Source organism: Uranotaenia lowii, chromosome 1 (assembly GCF_029784155.1).
Source record: "Uranotaenia lowii strain MFRU-FL chromosome 1, ASM2978415v1, whole genome shotgun sequence".
In the NCBI taxonomy this organism is placed as follows: domain Eukaryota; kingdom Metazoa; phylum Arthropoda; class Insecta; order Diptera; family Culicidae; genus Uranotaenia; species Uranotaenia lowii.
The window spans coordinates 123,922,402-123,940,562 of record NC_073691.1 but is presented as its reverse complement, the minus strand read 5'-3'; the positions used below and the strand labels follow the sequence as shown (position 1 = coordinate 123,940,562).

At 34.3% G+C, this 18,161-nt stretch overlaps 1 protein-coding gene across 2 annotated transcripts in view; it reads left to right on the top strand.

The window, feature by feature from the left end:
- Nucleotides 1–18,161, top strand: part of LOC129739725 (aminopeptidase N) — a 56,728-nt gene continuing 38,567 nt past the window's right edge. The window contains exon 1 of one of the 2 annotated variants that reach the window (XM_055731233.1): nucleotides 1–743. The gene's annotated coding sequence lies outside the window, so the exon portion shown is untranslated. The remainder of the gene's footprint in view (nucleotides 744–18,161) is intronic. The other variant, XM_055731232.1, reaches the window with a different exon arrangement.

Genomic DNA, 18,161 nt, shown 5'->3' with positions numbered 1-18,161 from the left:
CCAAACAGTTGCACGCTGTCACTAGGAACGAACGGTCACACGACGAACATCCCGTCCCGTGTGGAGTGAGTTAATAACGTCTTGCGAAGTGCGCGCGCGGTAAATTGTTCCTGTCTTGATCCTGGCCTTGAGTGATGTCACTGAGCAATTTTTGTTGGCGGCATTGAGAGTTTTCTCTTTCACCACAATAACCAAAAACGAAACTAATCAATCCAAGCAAAGTAGGCTGGAGCTAATAGTGATAAGAATTTAAATTTAAGGAAGAAAAAAATTCAGCCGCTTCCGGAAGAAGAAGTTTCTTAGAGCGTGTGAGAAATTGCGACGCGTAATGATGGGTCGCCTGCTGTGATTACGCGACGTGACATGGTCAGAAGAACCACACCATCGTGTCGTCGGTGTTGATAAAGTAGAGGTACATTGATGGTGGGCAAAGTGTAATCATATCATCGTGCCGCGTAATATATCTGATTACTTTAATTAAATTAGGAGTGAGGAAGAGTTGAGCTTGCCAGTTTATAGTTTTGCGGTCAGAGACGGATGAAATCACACCAATTTCCGAGATCACTGGTGGAAGGAGATGAATTTCTGACCTTGGGTAATAAGCGCGAAAGTGTGAGCTGGATTAAATTTGATCAATTGTGTTTCTGCTCGTGGAATTTGGCGTCTAAAAACGAATTGGATTTTGGTTCACGCCTTAGAATTTTAACATATAGGGAAAAACGTATAGTAGGACTATTAAAGTGGTAAGTAGTAAGCCAAAGATCAGTTTTACAAGTACATATATTGTTTGACATCAGGAAAATATCTGATTGAATTAACTATAATGCTCTGATCATTTAATACTTTTTTCGGAGATAGCTACATTCCTAGGGTTCGAGTGTTTCTGAGATATTTGGAGCATCTGCAGCGATATTGGCGTAAAAATTTTTTTTTTTTTTTTCGATGAGGTATAGTAGTTTTACCATCTTTATGGCATTCGCGACTTTATCAACGTTGCAGTTGGCGGATCGTTATTGAAAAACTCATCCGGCACAACTGTGTTCGATGTTTACTCTTGGGCTCGAACTCGCGGACATCGGCTCAGGAGACAACAGACTTGCCAACTGAGCTATATCACACGCCCAGGCGTAAATATTGATTTTAGGTATAATAGTATAAACACAATTTAAAATTTTAAAATCGGCTAAAACATGCACTACCCACCACCGCACAATGGTCCGAAAGGGCTGAAAGTGGAACTTTTTTCCAACCAACTCTGTTTTTCATCTCATCTCTTAAGTGTCTTCAGATCATTTGCTTTTTCAAACCTGCTTCATAGTTTGAAAGCATCAAAAATTAGTCAAAGGCCACTACAAAAAATGAAAATTCTTACTTTTTTATCTCAATAGATAGAGCTTTATTTTATGCTACAAAGTTGTAGAGTACGTGAAAATATGAAACTTTGTTGAACACATCTTGACTCTATTTCTTTTCAGAGCAGAGTTATAAAGGTTTTATTTTAAATGTTATTAAAAGTTAACTTATTAAACTGAATTCGATGAAGATTTACATGAACGAGATGTTCTAAAATTTGTTGAGGTATTCAAATCAAACGTTTTGCATAAGATTTCAACATCCTACGAGCAAACTTATTGCAACTTTAAGTTTTATTTTTTTCTCAACTTCACGAGCGATTATTGCGAAAACGTGCAAGTGGATTTTTAAAACTAATAAATCACGTTGAAGCTTGAACTAAGTGCAACAAATTGAATTTGAACACAACAAGCATTTATTTGATGTGTTTTGCTTGTTTCCATACAAAAATTATTTTCAACTGCCTCTGCCTTCGTTCAACATAGCATCTGCGTAGCATGGAAATCAATTTGCAAAAAAATTTTGAGTTTCACTGTTAAATTATCTTAAAATTCATTCTACGAATACTCTTTTTGACAGAATCATGATTTTAACTATTCTACCAGAATTTCATTAACTTAAAAGACAAAATGAATGCAATGAAAAATGACTAAAAAGGTCAATTGAAACAAAAAATGTTATTTTAAAACTTCAATTAGTTCAATCAAATTGCTTTGAATCAACGGAATGGAAAGAAAATGCGACATTTATAACCCAAAGTCAAAGAAAATTTTCCTTTGATTTATCGACATTTTTGTTTGATAAAAACTTGTTTTACTTTGTAAATTGATGTACACCTTCAACTCTTTCGTAGAAAGAACAAAAGGTTTTTAAAATACACACGTTTTCAACTGCGCGGGTACTACATGATCATAGCCTTACTAGGGTAACGGACTTATTTTGGACCAGAGGACCAATTTTAGACCACCTTGACTGGCTCTTTTATAAAACATATAATTATGAAATTTATTAGCAATTCTTGTTGAACCGCGGGCACTTAATGTAATGCATTATTTTTTTTTAATTATTAGTTGCTTTATTAGAGCTAGACAAGGTGGTCCAAAATAGGTCTACTGGTCCAAAATAAGTCCGTTACCCTAACTCGTGACCTCCTGATTATCACTGATTTCGACAACCCGGCCATCCTGACAACCACAACGTACTTGACGTGTCATTCTATTTAATTCTGAATAATAGAATATAAACATAAGCACTAACAAATCACTAAAATTTCTAAAAATAAATAAATCAACTCTAAGCCAGGGTTGTACGACACCTCGAAAAAAGAACCCAGTATACCTACATAACATCGCATGAGAAAAGATAACTCAAGTTAACAGCGTTACTGCGAATCGCAATTTCTACCAAATAGGTAAAAGATCGTAAAATAGTTACTTAAAGCACAGATGAACAGATGTACAAGCTAAGCCAAACGTGTGTTAAGTCCAAACGACCATTTTTGATCAATTTTATGCCTATTGGTAGAGCCACCAGATGTCTCCAAGGACATTGGAGAAAACTGTTAAAAAGAAAATTGAGTGTTTACAGAAACAAGTTCAAAAATCTAGTCAGTTTTAAACGGGGAAAATTTTTTTTTACTGAGATACTTGAAGAGTTTCGATAAAATTTTCAATGAAGTTTCGGAACATATTCATGATTTAGCAAATGATAATTTTCACTGAAACGTGGGACTGTTCGTCATTTATGTTTCTATTGGATTGGACATAGCTAGGTTAGTTTCTTCGAAATCCGATGACCGTTAAAAAGTGTAAAACCTTATTGAAGGCGTATGTACTTTCGGCTGACTCTGTACGGGAAAAAAAAATTAAGATGCAATTTTTCTCAGCTTAAAGCAATTTTTAAATGTTTTAAATGTTTTCATACGATTTTTCATTAAAAACAAAGTTTGTTGCAACTTACCTCTTTTTCTTAGTAGTGTGAAAATTGCATGTTTTTGTAAATTTAAAAATAACTGGTAAAACCAGTAATTTTTCTGACTGCGTCAATTTGATATTTGATATGGATAGATTCTGGAACGATACAACAAAATGAAATATATGGATACCCTCCTTCCCTCTACTCTCCTCCCTGCAAGCGGAAGAGTTTTTAACAATTTTAGACTATTTAGACTAGGGTTACCATATCCTTCAACGCCAAAAAGAGAACGTTGAAAAAATATTTTAAAATATTTGGGAAAACCGGGAGAAACCACGAAATTTAAATTCAAATAGTGACAATTAGTTGCTAGTTATGAGACTTACTAGGCAATTATGACTATTAAAAAAAATACTTTTAAAAATTGTAAGTTATCGTTTTTAGTTTTTGTTCATTTTCTTGCAAACTTTTAATGAAAAGTCAAATGGTCAAATGTTGCATTTCAAAAAGAGTGCAAATTTCTGTTGTGCTCTTCGCTAACTACTTGTGCGCTCATTGCATATTTAAAGGCGCTGATTGCCTGCACAGTTTATTTCGATGCTTGGGAGAAACTTTTTTTTCAAAGTTATTTTAAAATTTTCGAAGCTATTGTATTTTACTCATAAAAAGTACTGCTGATGAAATAGCAAAGTTGGTTATAACGAAAAATTAAAATTTTATTCGATTTGTGATGCTTTTCATTTTAATTCATCATTTGGAAAACGTAATAAAGTAGAGAAACCTGAAATAACGTGTTATGAATGCATAAAGTGTTGTATTTCTTTCGAACTTCATGTACATACAGAAAAACAAACTTAAAAACTGAAAAAAAGTTCGTTTTTCTGATAAAATTTCTTTCAACAAAAAAAAGTAAATTCCGCAAGATTTTACAAAAAGAAGAGTACGCTCATTTCTCGATCGAAAAAGAGTACATGTACTCTTAAAAGAGTACGTATGGTAACCCTAATTTAGACTCTTACCCAAATATCAGCCCATGCCGAATTTAATTCCATTTGTTGATTAATTTTCAAATTATGCCAACATAATTGCATTAGGTCCCCTCCCCTCCTATAAACTTATTGGAAGAAGAGTAGTGTCTTGAATTCTGATAGAACCATTTCTCGTGATCTAATCCTTTTCCACGTGGAGTTTGGAATGGAAGCCTCCCAGCTCCTTTCTAGTATTCCTAATTGAAAAATGGAGAGTTTTAAGATAATCATAAAAACATTTCTCTCCGGCTGGAATTTCATCTTTCAACCGTTCCTCATCGATTTCACATGCTAGTTGTGTTGTGTTTTTGAGTTATTGACAAAATAAGATCACGTTCATTTTCACTTGAACTGTAAACCGGGCTTAAGCGGGAGAATTAATTCACTAAGCAGAAGTAAGCGGATTAATAAACGAATGGCGGATATTCATAACACTACAAATGGATAATTTAGAAATGCCTTTTCATTTATGTAACTGAAATAACAAAAAAAAAATAAATAAAAAATTAAAAAATTAAAAAAAACTAACAAAAAACTTAATCGAGCCGTTTTTTTCATTAGTTTGTATTGCCTTGCAACATAAATCTTTTTCAAGCTAACCGAAATTCTTTTACAAACGTATCGAATGTCAAGAATGTTGAAGATGGGGCTTTAAACCATCTTCAACAAACAGCTGAATACAGTGTTTTGGTTTTTATCACTGTTCAATTTTTCAATACTTGCTAAATTCACGCTCGATGTCATCACGGTTATTGTTTCGATTTTATCACGTTGTTTTTGGAAAACATTCAGAAATCATTTGCCATTTTCACATTTTTATTTCAAGTTTCGCCAAATTCACGGTTTAACCATTATCACGGTGAATTAAGCGTGATAAAATCGAAAAACTACTGTAGCTGAAATATAAAGTTTATTGAAAGAATATCATTATTCAATGAGTAGTTTGAACAATATCAGAAAGTTGTTCCAATGCTAAAATGTTCACATATTTAATGTTGTGTCTGAAGCGCACTAGGCGCTTGATATATCAAGCGTATTCATATTTTCAAGCCATCATTTTCCACCAGGATCAAACCAAGGCGTCTGATGGTTTTCACATGCAGTTGGTCAACTCGAGTCGAAGGGAGAAACTGAGGTTGATTGCTTCACAACGCTATCAAACACTATCGACACTAATTTTTCTATCGTTATTTCCCCTCTTCTTAAAAGCTTGAAACCGGCAAGGTAATTTTGTAAGGACATCACATTAGGGGAGAAGCGGGCTAAATGCGCCTATCAAGCAGAGTACTGATTTAATCAAATATTACATTGAACATGTGTACAAAAACTATATACACATGAGCAGTAGACCGCTGCCAAAAATGACTGTTTGCTTCCATATGTTGTTTCGATGCCTTTTGGGTCACCAAGCATCAGTGTAAAATTTAAGATGATTTGGTTGATTCCTGAGTTAGCGCAACGCGTTTCAATTTTGTATGGAAATTTGTATGGAAGAAGAAATTTTTGTACATTTTTATTTATTGGTCACGGTCTACGATAACTCAATATCACACAGACTGATTTTCTCTTAATCTACGCTTAAAACTATCCTTACTTATATTAAAGTCGAAACATGAAAACACTTGGTTAAAAAGCTTACAAGAAATATAAAAGGGGTTAAAAAATTTATTTCGTCCGTAATTCATCATCCTTAATGGTTCGTAATTGCGCAAAGCGCGGGGAATCATGTAGAAAATTCAAATAAGCTTGAAATGAAGTAGGTCTTTCATTTTTGGTTTTGACTATTCTTAAGCTTCATTTTTTGTTAACATGACAAGCAGCTAAGAATTTAATGAAAAATGTTATAACCATTTCAAAATATAAAACCAGAATCCATTGAAAAGTATTTAAAAATGGCAGACTTTGCTTGCTAGAGCTGTTAATATTTGCATGAAATGTTGTTGCAAAGGTTATTACATCAATAAATTCTCTGGCAATGCAAATAAGTTTTTGAGATTTTTTATTTTCATCCTACGGCTACACAGCTTTCAAATAAGCTGGAAAAAACGCAAGAATTAAAAAAAAATTGATTTTTTTTTGTTTAACTTTGAACAACTTTTCAGGGGGAACAAGTTAAGTTTGTACTTTGTTCACATGAATTGAACTGCAATAGTTTTCATCCAAAGTTGAATTTTTTGGAACTTTCAGTACATCTCTGGCGATTTTCGAATCAAAAATTTTGTTTTCCCACACAAATTTCCGTACAAAATTAAAACTCGTTGCGCTAATTCAGGACTGAATGGATCGCTTCAAAAAAATGTATTGCTATTTCTGGCAGCAAAAACAACCAAAAAAAAATAAGGAAGGTGTAAAAATTTAAGAATTTGGAATTTCCATACAAAGCTTGCAGCGGTCTAATGAGAAGGCATCTGTTTTCTATACGTTGGAGTGTGTTTATGTCGAAATCTCCTTAAGTTTTCGATTAAACGATTTTATTATAACTGTTGTCTAAAATGCCGAACCTCAAACCGTGCGGGCTAAATGCGCCTATTTATGTTTTGGTCAAAATTTTTTCGTTTTTCTGACAATATTTTTGTATAATTTCATTGAAAATGCTAGAAACTGAAAACTTTTATACGAAAAAGCTGAAGTTTCATAAAAATCTATGTCTTTTATATTTTTATGGAATAAAACAAAAGTTAGAGTTGCCATATTATGGAGACAGTTCATCCATAAGAAAAACTCTATCAAATCTGCTTTAAGATATTCAATTCTCTCTAGAGCTTAGATTCGAGGTTTTAAAGTTAAAATTCATGTATTTATTCTATTTAATCTGTTATTTTAGGATAGAGGCATTTTACAAACATGATAGGGGTATACAAAAACACTCTCCCATTCCGCTTTCTAATGATTAAGAAACCTTCATAAAAGCTTAAATTTGTTTAAATTTTTGAGTTCATTTGAAAAAGAAACAAAAACCACCCAAGTTTTTGTTATGAGCTTCTTTACGAATAATTTTTAAAAGTCAAAATATTACATCGAAAAGTATCAAAACCTTGTACGAATTTTTAAATTTTTTTGAGTTGACAAATTCATAAATTTCTTGCTCTATGTTTAAAGCGTATATCACCCGGAAAATGCATTGATAAGATGTGTTGTCTTGTCAGCTATTTCGTCAAACGGCCGTAGGCACATTCAGGAACACTTTCCCCTACGATATACAACCCTATGCAATTGAGGTTAGTTTTTTTGCGCCGTTCCTTTCAGTCGACCGTTACTTCTTAAAAGTAGGGTTGATTCAACACTTCTGCCTGATACCTTTGACTTACCTGCATTCGATCATTGGCAAGAAAAAAAACAATATTTAAATTCAAATGCTCAAACAAGAAAGCGTATAGGCTTCTGTTTGTCTTTTCGTCTGAATGATGTAACATTTGTTCGTGAAGTACCTACGGGTTCTTCTCATTACCCATGATAGTGAGAGCAGCGAGGAGACTTTCAATTATAAATAGATCGTTAGATGAATCGGAAACCGTTTGTACGGCATTTATTTATTGCTTTTGTGGATGCTGATTTTAGAATTTCGACACGTTGTGAGTACGAATTAGAGATACTGCATATAGAAGTTTGGCGAAAAAAACATTTACTACTCTCTTTGAGTTGGTCGTTTAAGTAGCGAAAGAAGAATCTTTTTGTTTGATACCTTTCTTTGCAGGCTGCTCAAAACTTGAGGGTTTCTGTATAAAATGAGGTATTTTGAAAATAAAAGGTTGCAATTTAAATTAATGAATTAAAAAATCAACCAAATGACAATTGATGAATTGTTTTCTATACAGTAAATTTTTGACTCTATTTGCAGCCAAAAAATTGCTGGAAACCAGCAAACATTCTCCGTTTTGATGATTTTTTCAGAACTCGATTTTTATTGCTGAAATTTAGCATGAATCTGTCAAACTTAATGGATTGGTTTTTTTTTGCAAGTTATTTTTCGTTGCAAGTCAGAGAGACTGTTTGTATTTTCAACAATGCCGGCGTCGGTGTTGCAATGTAAAATTCTATTTGAAGAATTATTTAATAACTTTATCATTAACCTTCGTTTCCCTCCATATTATAGCGATGAAGCAATCACACCAAGGATGGAGGTTGATGTTCGAGAATTGGTGCACATCGGTCACTCCACTGCCGGATTTCTATCAATATAAAATTTCAATAAAGATTAGAACAATGAATGAAATATATCTTCATTAATCATAGCTTAAGAATAATAAGTGTTGAATATGAAAATTGAAATTGAAAATCAAATTAGAATCTTCAAATTTCCGGTTGTTTTTGAATAAAAATTGTTTTTTTTTCAAGATTGCTGATTTTGCAGCAATTGAGTTTGCTGATAGTTTTCAGCAATTTATATTGCTGGCAAACTAGCGGGACAAAAACCTGTCTGTGTATAACTATAATAATGAAGAGTTAGAATCATTCTGATTTTAATTTTTGATTCCAAATTCTTATTCTGAAAAGTGATTTTTAATTATCATTCTTAATTCTAAAATCTGATTGTTAGTTTTGATTCTGAATTATGATTTCATTTTTTTTAAATTTATAATTGCAATTCAAGATTAATCTTGTTAGCAATCGGCTTGTACTGGGATGTGCAAACAAAATCTTATAACAGCAACTAAGCTACTTAAGTCATATCCTAACCTAACGATGGTGTATGCTGACTCTTGCATAACGGTCCAGCTTGTGAATTCATCTGATGCAATTGTTGATTGTTACACGTAATCTATTAATAGTTGCAGCAGAAGCATCAAATAAAAATAAGCCGGAAGTAAGGTGAGGTAAAATGAGGGTTTGGCTATTTTAAGTTTAAAATCTGGTGGAAGCATGCTTGCTGTCAGTTTCAAACGCCGAAGTACAGCGTAAATTTTACCACATTGTACATTTATTTGATTGTCCCACTCTAGATTACTTTGAAAAACTGTACCAAAATTTGTTTTTCAACAAATGAAACATCATCCAATCCAAGGGTTATAGCGGGGAAGTCCGGAATAGCTCGATTACGAGAAATAATGAATTCCAATTCTGCATACTTATCCGAATATAGAAGAATAAATATGAAATAAATCTGATTCTGAATTCCCTTCTGAAACCTGATTCTGAGTTCTGATTCTGCATCTCATTTCGGATACCCAATTTAGATAACCAGATAGACTTTGCAAAAGAACAAATTCTTCTTCTTTTCCTTTTCCTTTCATTTTCCTTTTGTAAGCATCGAGACTTACACCTTTCATACTTCTTCAACAAAATATCTGATAATTTTAGCATTGCTTTGCAGATATTACTACGGCCGGGTCAGCAATGTGGTAAATAATACAAACATTACTGGAACAAGGGGAGGAATAAAGCTTAGAGATCCATGCCAAACGCTTTATGATGATTATTTTTGTCGTGATTCTTACGAATCTTAATTCAGAGAATCACTCAGACACGTCTGTCGCTTACAAGAAAAGGTCAATCAGTGACTTTGTTTTGCCTTGTGTTGCCAAAACAACAAACGTTGCTATAGATTCATTTCAGTGTCGCCGAATACACAAATAATTTTATTTTATTGCTATTAAATTTGATTTATTTTCTGCATATCCTTCATCTCATCTTTACATTCATACTCACATCTTTTCTCAATTGAAACTTACACTTACTTTTACTTTTTTTTTTACTAAAACAAGATTTTACTAACCAAATATATTCACATTCGTTCTTAGTTCCATTCTAAACAAAAGCAGTTGTTTATTTTTTCAAATTTAATTTCTTTTAATTTTACAATCCATTCTTAGCACAGGCTTTTCGAATTTATAAAATTTTATTTATTTTCTGCATATTCTTCATCTCATCTCTACATTCTTAACCTAGACTTTTCGAATCTATAAAATTTTATATATCATATCCTTCATCTCATCTCTTCATTCCTTCTCATCTTTATTCTTAATAGAAGCTTTTATTCACCGACTTTAATTTTTTCTAAAAAAATATTTTACAAATATCCTGCATCTCAATTCTACATTCCATTCTTAGCTAAAGCTTTCCCAATCTGTATTTTTCCAGTAGTTTACCAGAGCCGGGACAATCCAAAAACATTCTCAGCAACTTCCAAACCAAAATGTTAATTCTAAGCAAACAATCAGCGGCAGCAGCCTTCAAAATCTGCTCTTCCCAAGCCAATTCGGCCTTTTTCCATTAAAAGACCAAATCAAAACAAACAATCAGCAGCTGCAGCTTAAAAAATCTGCGCTTCCTTCTTCTTCTTCTTCTCCTATTCGCTGGTGCTATTTTTAGCACGACTGGGGACCGCCTTATCGACTAGCTCCTATAATGGTCCAGTTACAGAGACTATATAACCAACGTTTGTACTCCGTAGAGTTTACAATCTTTTGTACTCCGTAGAGATGGTTTACATTCTTTTATACTCAGTTGAGTTTGATGATAATATACAGTTTCAACACCTATCCAAACTTTATCCTACGAAGCTCATCTGATGCTTGCCTATCCGCCTATTCTTCATTCCTTTACAAAATTCTACCTAGCATTTTCATCTCGCCGCACGTGTCAATGAACATGAATAAAATGAATAAATTTATCGGCGATTAAAACTTATCATCAACCAATAATTTAACAAAAAGGGGGGTTAATAAAAAGGGGAATATACAAATTACGATTCATTCAGATAATTTTCGCAAAGTAGGGACGCCGAGTAGATAAAATGTGAAAAATCAACAAGTAGCAACTACTCTAAGCGAAACCCAAAAATTGCAATCATCGCTAGAATAGGGTGCGCATCTAAGAAAGCACATGTAAGTCGGTGTGGTGCTACGTTTTTGCCCGATTGCGTATTCACAATACACAATCCAACTGGCCTGCTGTGTTTAGGAATGTGTTGATCAAAAGTCGATCACGCTTCCTATACAGAGTAGTCTGTTGTACGGCAAAGGCGTACCACCACACTTTCATGCTTTCCAATAAAAAATGCCCTAGACTTACAGTTTCAACACCTATCCAAACTTTATCCTACGAAGCTCATCTGATGCTTGCCTATCCGCCTATTCTTCATTCCTTTACAAAATTCTACCTAGCATTTTCATCTCGCCGCACGTGTCAATGAACATGATTAAAATGAATCAGTTGAGTTTACAATTCTATTTTTGTTTCTTGGAGTATTACATTTTTCGTTGTGTGTGTGTTCATTTTAACGTCCGTGGACTTACAAAATTTCATTAACCTAGTTGGAGGCGGCGGACTGCGCTTCCTTAGCCAACACCGTCTTGTTCACCTGGGAGGCCAAATCAAAACAAACAATCAACAGCACCAGTCTTTAAAACCTGGGCTTCGTAAGCTTATTCCGTCTTTTTACGGTGGCTGAATCTTAAGCATTTTTTTTTTTCGTAGCAGAGCAGCATCAATCATCTGCGCTCCCTGTGCCAATCCGTCTTTCTACCGGAGGCCGAATAAGAAAGACATTTTTCGTAGCAGCAGCCTTGGCAATCTGCGCTCTCTGTTCTTATTCTACCAACTACGCCATTGTTGTGATTTTACGATTCTAACGAATCTTAATTTAATGATTTACTCAGACACGTCTGTCGCTCACAAGAATAGATCAATAACAGACATTGTTTTGTTTGTTTTGCCTAGTGTTGCCAAAATAGCAAACGTTGCCATATAAATTTATTTTATTTTATTGATCTTCAGTGATGCCGAATACAACTATTATTTTATTTTATTTTTATTAAATTTGTTATATTTTATACATATCCTTCATCTCATACAGTTGTTTTGAATTTGTTAATAAAATTTATGAAAATTGCAGTTCGTATAAAAGAAATCATAGTCACTTTAAATGAATTATGAAAGAATATAATTTTGTATAATAGACTGGATCTCACTAAATAAGTTATAAGCTTTCTCATCGATGGGAAACTGAACCTCGAAATACCTAAACTTGAGAACTTTCCCCACCAACCGATTGAAAAACCCTCCATGCAGGTTTGGCTATTGGTGGTTAGCCCAAAGATAATCTCTTGAAGAGAACTGCAATAAAATGGAAATCAAAATAATAAGTGATAAGTGTTAGTGAATCTCCTTTTTTGAATCAATTTTTTTCTTGATTTTTGTTGAGTAGTCTCTGGGTATTGACCAAATTTGCCCGGATATTGCCCTAGTTTTTGGTCGTCAATTTTGAAATCAAATGCCCGGATTTTGACGGGTTTTTTATATGAAATTGTACGAATTTGTCCTGCCCGGATACGTGCTCAAAAATTCTGGCAACCTTACTTAAAACGCATTCAATTTCAACCCAAGAAATTCAGTCCTAATTGAGTCTGGTGGCCCCATTTCATGCCCGAAAATCATTGGTTGGTGGGCCGGTAGCATGACAACAATAACTAACTACATTCTCCGGGGAACAAATACCCACACATTAATCGCCTCCATCAATTCCCATTACGGGTTTGGGTAAAAAACTGAAGCCTTTCAGGTTTAATTAGGGAGAGCATTGGATGGAAATTTGATTCTTTGGCATTGATGTGGTCCCTTTTTTCATCAACAGTTTTTGTTGTCTCGTAAGGCGCAGGTTGATAGGACGCTCTGATTGTTTCTTTATAATATCACAGATAACAGATAAACAAGCCAGCCCCCGAATGTTGTGTAAAAATTTCAACGACTATTTTGCATCAAGTTTTGTTTTTTGATTGGTCCACCAGATGTCATCAAAGACTGCAGTGAAAACTGTCAAAACAAAACTGTCTGTGATAATATTGCCAACTGTTTAAACAATTCTGTGGAAAAAAGCTCTATCACGCCCTATGTATTTTCTTCTTCAAGGTTTCCAAAAAAAAACAACGAGCAGCGAGTTCATACTTGATTTACTTAAACCAGGTGGAGATCAAATCTTGCTTCATCGAAAAAAAAATCATTTTGCGATTCACAAGCTTCTTCTAAAAGCAGTGTGCATGCAATGTTACACTCAGAGGGAATCTTATTATAAATTTCATAAGATACATCTTATGAACCACTTTTTTGCGTCCAAACTAATTTTTCATAAGAGTCTTATGAAATTCTTTCAATTTTCATACGATGTTCTTATGAAAAATAGAAGAAACGGCATTGTGAATAAATGATGAACACATTCATTCATAGCATCAGTTTTTTTCATCATCTAACAATACGAAGCAATAGCCAGTTCATAGTTATTATAGTTTTCCTTTAATGTTAAATGTTATTGTTATCTTCGGAATGGTAAGTTCTATTTGATGTTTTTGGTGTGAACGTTGAATATATTAGTAAACTAAAATACATTATTTGTTTACTTTTCAGCAAGCTGATCGGCAAAAACGAAAGGTCGAAGATTTAGATGCGGCAAAAAAAAAACTTTGATGGAGCCGTCTGTTGATGCGCTGCTGATGGTGACCATGAAGGATTTAATTTTAAACAAATTTGGCAAACAATAAAGTGAATGTTTTCAGCATGAAATATCGAGAATTTTTCTTATTAGAAAGTGATTTACTGTTTCCATAATAATCTCTTATGAAAAGCAACAACCTCTCATTGAAGTAGGCGTTCATCTTCAGAATTCATTCGCGTCATAAGACAATCTTATGAATTTCATTAATTTTTCTTATGGCGCCACTTCATAAGAGAATCTTATGGCATACATAATAGTATTTTTCTGAGTGTACAGATACGAGTATACTTACACATATCTTTAACGGGATAGCTTTAGAAGGTAATTATCATGTGTATAGCACCAAACCGAATAGCGACAGTTTTACTAGCGACACTTTTTACTAGCGAGATACCTGTCACTCGAAGGCTTGTTATTCTTTTTTTCAGTCTAGTAGGCGATTTTCATGTAGTGCATAAATTTTGTTTATGTTATTCAATGTTGATTTTCCTTAGGCCATCAATCGCATACTCCAAGTCTCCTTGGAAACTCACTATACGTCGTTATGATTTTCAACGTCGCGACGTATGCGCCGTGTCGCTAGTAAGCAAAGCTGCTATGATTATTAGCGCTCATATTTTGGTTTATATCTGCATGTATAATATTTGTGCAATTGTTTAGCATGCACATGCAAACGACTGTCCGTTACTGTTGTTCGCTTTGAAATTGAATAGAGATGAACGTGATGAAGAATGAATGTCACGGTCGTCGTCACAAGTGGACAGTTTTCACGACAACAATAATCATTTAATTAGCAAGATGGCAATCGTAAGCCGACCACTACTCATAATGCAAATCGAATTCATCATAATGATTGTAGACCAACTTAGAAAACCGAATAGTTTAGTCAAAATTCCATAAACAGTAGGGGAGAGTGGGGATACTTGATCCCCTTTTCTTATTTTTACCATATCTTTTTGGAAAAATTTAGCAACTCGCCGTCTTTGACATTTTCTGACAGCTTGTAACTTCAAGTTTCGATACTCAAAAAATTAAAACGATACTTAAACCCGTTGATGAACTAGAAGCATTTTCGTGGGAGTAAAAAAATTGCGATTTTTCTGAAGTTAGGGGAGACTTGATCCCTTTTTGAAGGAGACATGATCAATTATTCAGGAAGCCCTAATCCTTGTATAAAAATCAAACAAAACCCCAAGATAGAATGTTAATTGACTATTTTGGTCATGTTTGTTCTCATTTCACAATTTATAGCAGACATAAGAAGAAATTTCTATAACTTTGTCTCAACGCTAATAACATTGCATACTTAAAGGCGCTATTTTTTATAATTAAAAGAAAATTAATTGTTTTTGCTCTTTTCTTCAGACAATTGTTTGATAAATATTAGTTTTTGAATAAATATTAGTAATTTCGTAATCAGCAATCATAACGATCAATTCAGAAGAAGAATATACCGTTTGGAAGGGGGATCAATTGTACCCAACTCTAAGGGATCAATTGTACCCATAATCAACATTTTAGAAAACTTTTTCTGAAAAAAGTTGAGAGTTTTCCATTGCTTTGAAAATTTGGCATTATGAAGTTCATTTTACGCTCGAACGATTGATACATTGGAACAAATATTTTATTCATAATTTTCCCATGTAAGAAACATTTTAAAGTGATGAAAAAAGATCTTCAAGTTACATTTTGTGAAATTTTTCAAACAAAGTTCAATTACTCAAACAATTATTTTGTCAAAAAAATTTAAACTACAAGCATTGTTATTTTGTTCATTTTGGCACATTTTTCTAGAACATTTGATCTTTGTAAGACATTCCAGTTTCGAGATATAGCTAAGGAATCAAGTATCCCCAGGGATCAAGTATCCTCATTCTCCCCTATATACAGACACATCCACTGAGGAGGAGCGAATGCCAGAGCACCTAGCTAGAAAAGTATGGACAACTGGTAAATTTTTGATGATTATTTATTAACCCGAATCTGCTTTTGAGTGTCAATATGACAGTATTGGTAGTTTTGAGGCTAGTAACTTTATTCGGGTGCATCAAAACATAAAAAAAATCGGGGACCCTCAATGAATTGTTGAAATTTTTGATCTGCATCACTTTTTTTTATGGACGCACTCTGAAAGCCCGGGAAAAAAACTCCTTAATCAACCTCGAGTGTCTATTTGACACTCCTCGCTTAAAACCGCTATATCTCTCTTGTTTCTCAACCGTTTTTTGAAAAAGTTAGTTTTGGAAACCTCGTAATCAAACTCAAATATGTATTTCAGACATTATTCTCCTACAGTACTTTAGTTTTCCGTTATTCAAAGTCGTTCGATGTTCGATTGTGGATGCAATGAATGATATTTCTGAATTAAAGGATTACTTTCAGGAATAAAATCACATCTATCCTAGCTGAGATGAGAGATTTTTTATAATATATTTTTTTATTTACAATACTTTACCATCCTTACCATATTAAATTTTCAGTAATTTTGAAAGAAGCATTATATTTTGGAATAACAGCAACACCTGTATTGAGGAGACTCTATCCAATTTATGCTGGCACTTTTCATTAGAATGTTGAAATCTCCTAGCCTCGGTCAACGTGCGTAGACTACATGCTGGTTCTCTGAACCCAGATAAGCCAATTTTCGTATATCGCTTGTAACGATTTGAAAATAAATCCCAACAGGCGACATCACTGGAGTGCTTCTCTTCGACGCTGAAAACAAAAAAAAATCAAAACTCTTTCTTCCGATCTCACTTCCCATCCATCCGATACACGGGATATCGGCTAAAGAAATTTAATCCGATTAAAAGGCATAAATGACTTTCGATAATTTGTCACCAGCTGCTAGGGCATAAACGGTTGCATTTTTTAGCTTTCTTCACTGTTTCACCTACTGATTTTTGTTGTTTACGTTCGTCATTCCGGGAAGAGGCCACTAGCCTTTATGCCAGGAAGAAGGATTTCCGTGACACACAAACGCCAGATGCAGAGACTATGGAGGTATCGTTATTTTGCACCTTAATCCTTCATTTCATGATTTTTTATTTTTCCTCAAAAATCATCTTAAACGGTTGGAAATGATGAGAACATCAAGAAAAAAAATTAAAATAAAATATGATTTTTCACTTTTTTTTATACATTAATTGTCGCAAATTTGTTATTTTATGAAACGAAGGGTTAAGGAAGACGCTTATTTAATCATACAAAACACTTATAATAAGTAAATTGCATCACTGGATCGTGTTCAGGGTCAAAGGATTTCATTTCGTATCCGGATGGAAATTTTTAAACTTGATAGTTCCGTTGAAAAATGCATTTTCAAACGTGTGCCAAAAGCTGAAAATCAATCATTGTGTGGGGCAAGTTGAGAACCCTTTGAGGCAGTATAAGTACAAGCATCATTAATCGCGGCACGATGGGCGTTTTCTAGCAGTGAATTGAACTCGATGAAGTCAACTCAATTAAAGAGCTTGACCACTTACGCTTAGAATGGAAATTCAAAACCTTAATCTGTAGTTTTTCAAACAAAAACGATCACAACTCAATCAAAAGATAAATCATCCAGTATTTTACTCTATTCAGAGTCCGACTTCACTGGAAAATAGCGAAATGATCAATGATGTAAGTCATCTAAACAAAAGTACAAGTTTGACAGCATTAACTACATGTGATTTTAATTCTGCTCCAATTGCAATTACCGCTTGCAACACAAACAATCGACCGCAGATCAATAAATCGATAAACTAATGGATACTAATGGGTGGAACGAAAAGTGTATTCAATACGTCTTCACCCTCAATTTTGAGGGTGTCTTATGTAAACTGTACTAATGCATTCGATTTCTAACTCAATCAACATATACATAGGTACACTACACATGATACAGAACGTTTGGAGAACAATCTGTTTGAAAGAAGTGTCCTCCACGAGCAATATCCATGTCTCGTGCCCGTAGAGAACAACCGGTCTAATGAGCGTCATATACAGGTTACACTTAGTGCGAGGGCTAAGTCTTCTCGACCGCAGTTGCTTGTGGAGTCCATAGTAGGCACGACTTTCGCTGATAATTCGCCTCCGGATCCCACGGCTGGTGTCATTGTCTGCGGTCACCAGTGAGCCAAGATAGACAAAGTCTTAGACTATCTCCAGCTCCTAGCCGTCGTGACCTCGTTATTACTGGACAAGCGGGTTCGGTCGGTCTAGGATCCGCAGGCCAGCATGTACTTCGTCTTGGACGTATTAATCATTAACCCAATCCTTCCTGCTTCGCGTTTCAGTTTGCGGTAGATCTCCTCCACCGCCGCAGATCATCTGCCGACTATATCAATGTCATCGGCAAAGCAGATAAGTTGACTGGATCTGTTGAAAATCGTGCCCCGCATTTAGCCCACCGCTCGTCGAATAACACCTTCTAGCGCCACGTTGAACATCATGCA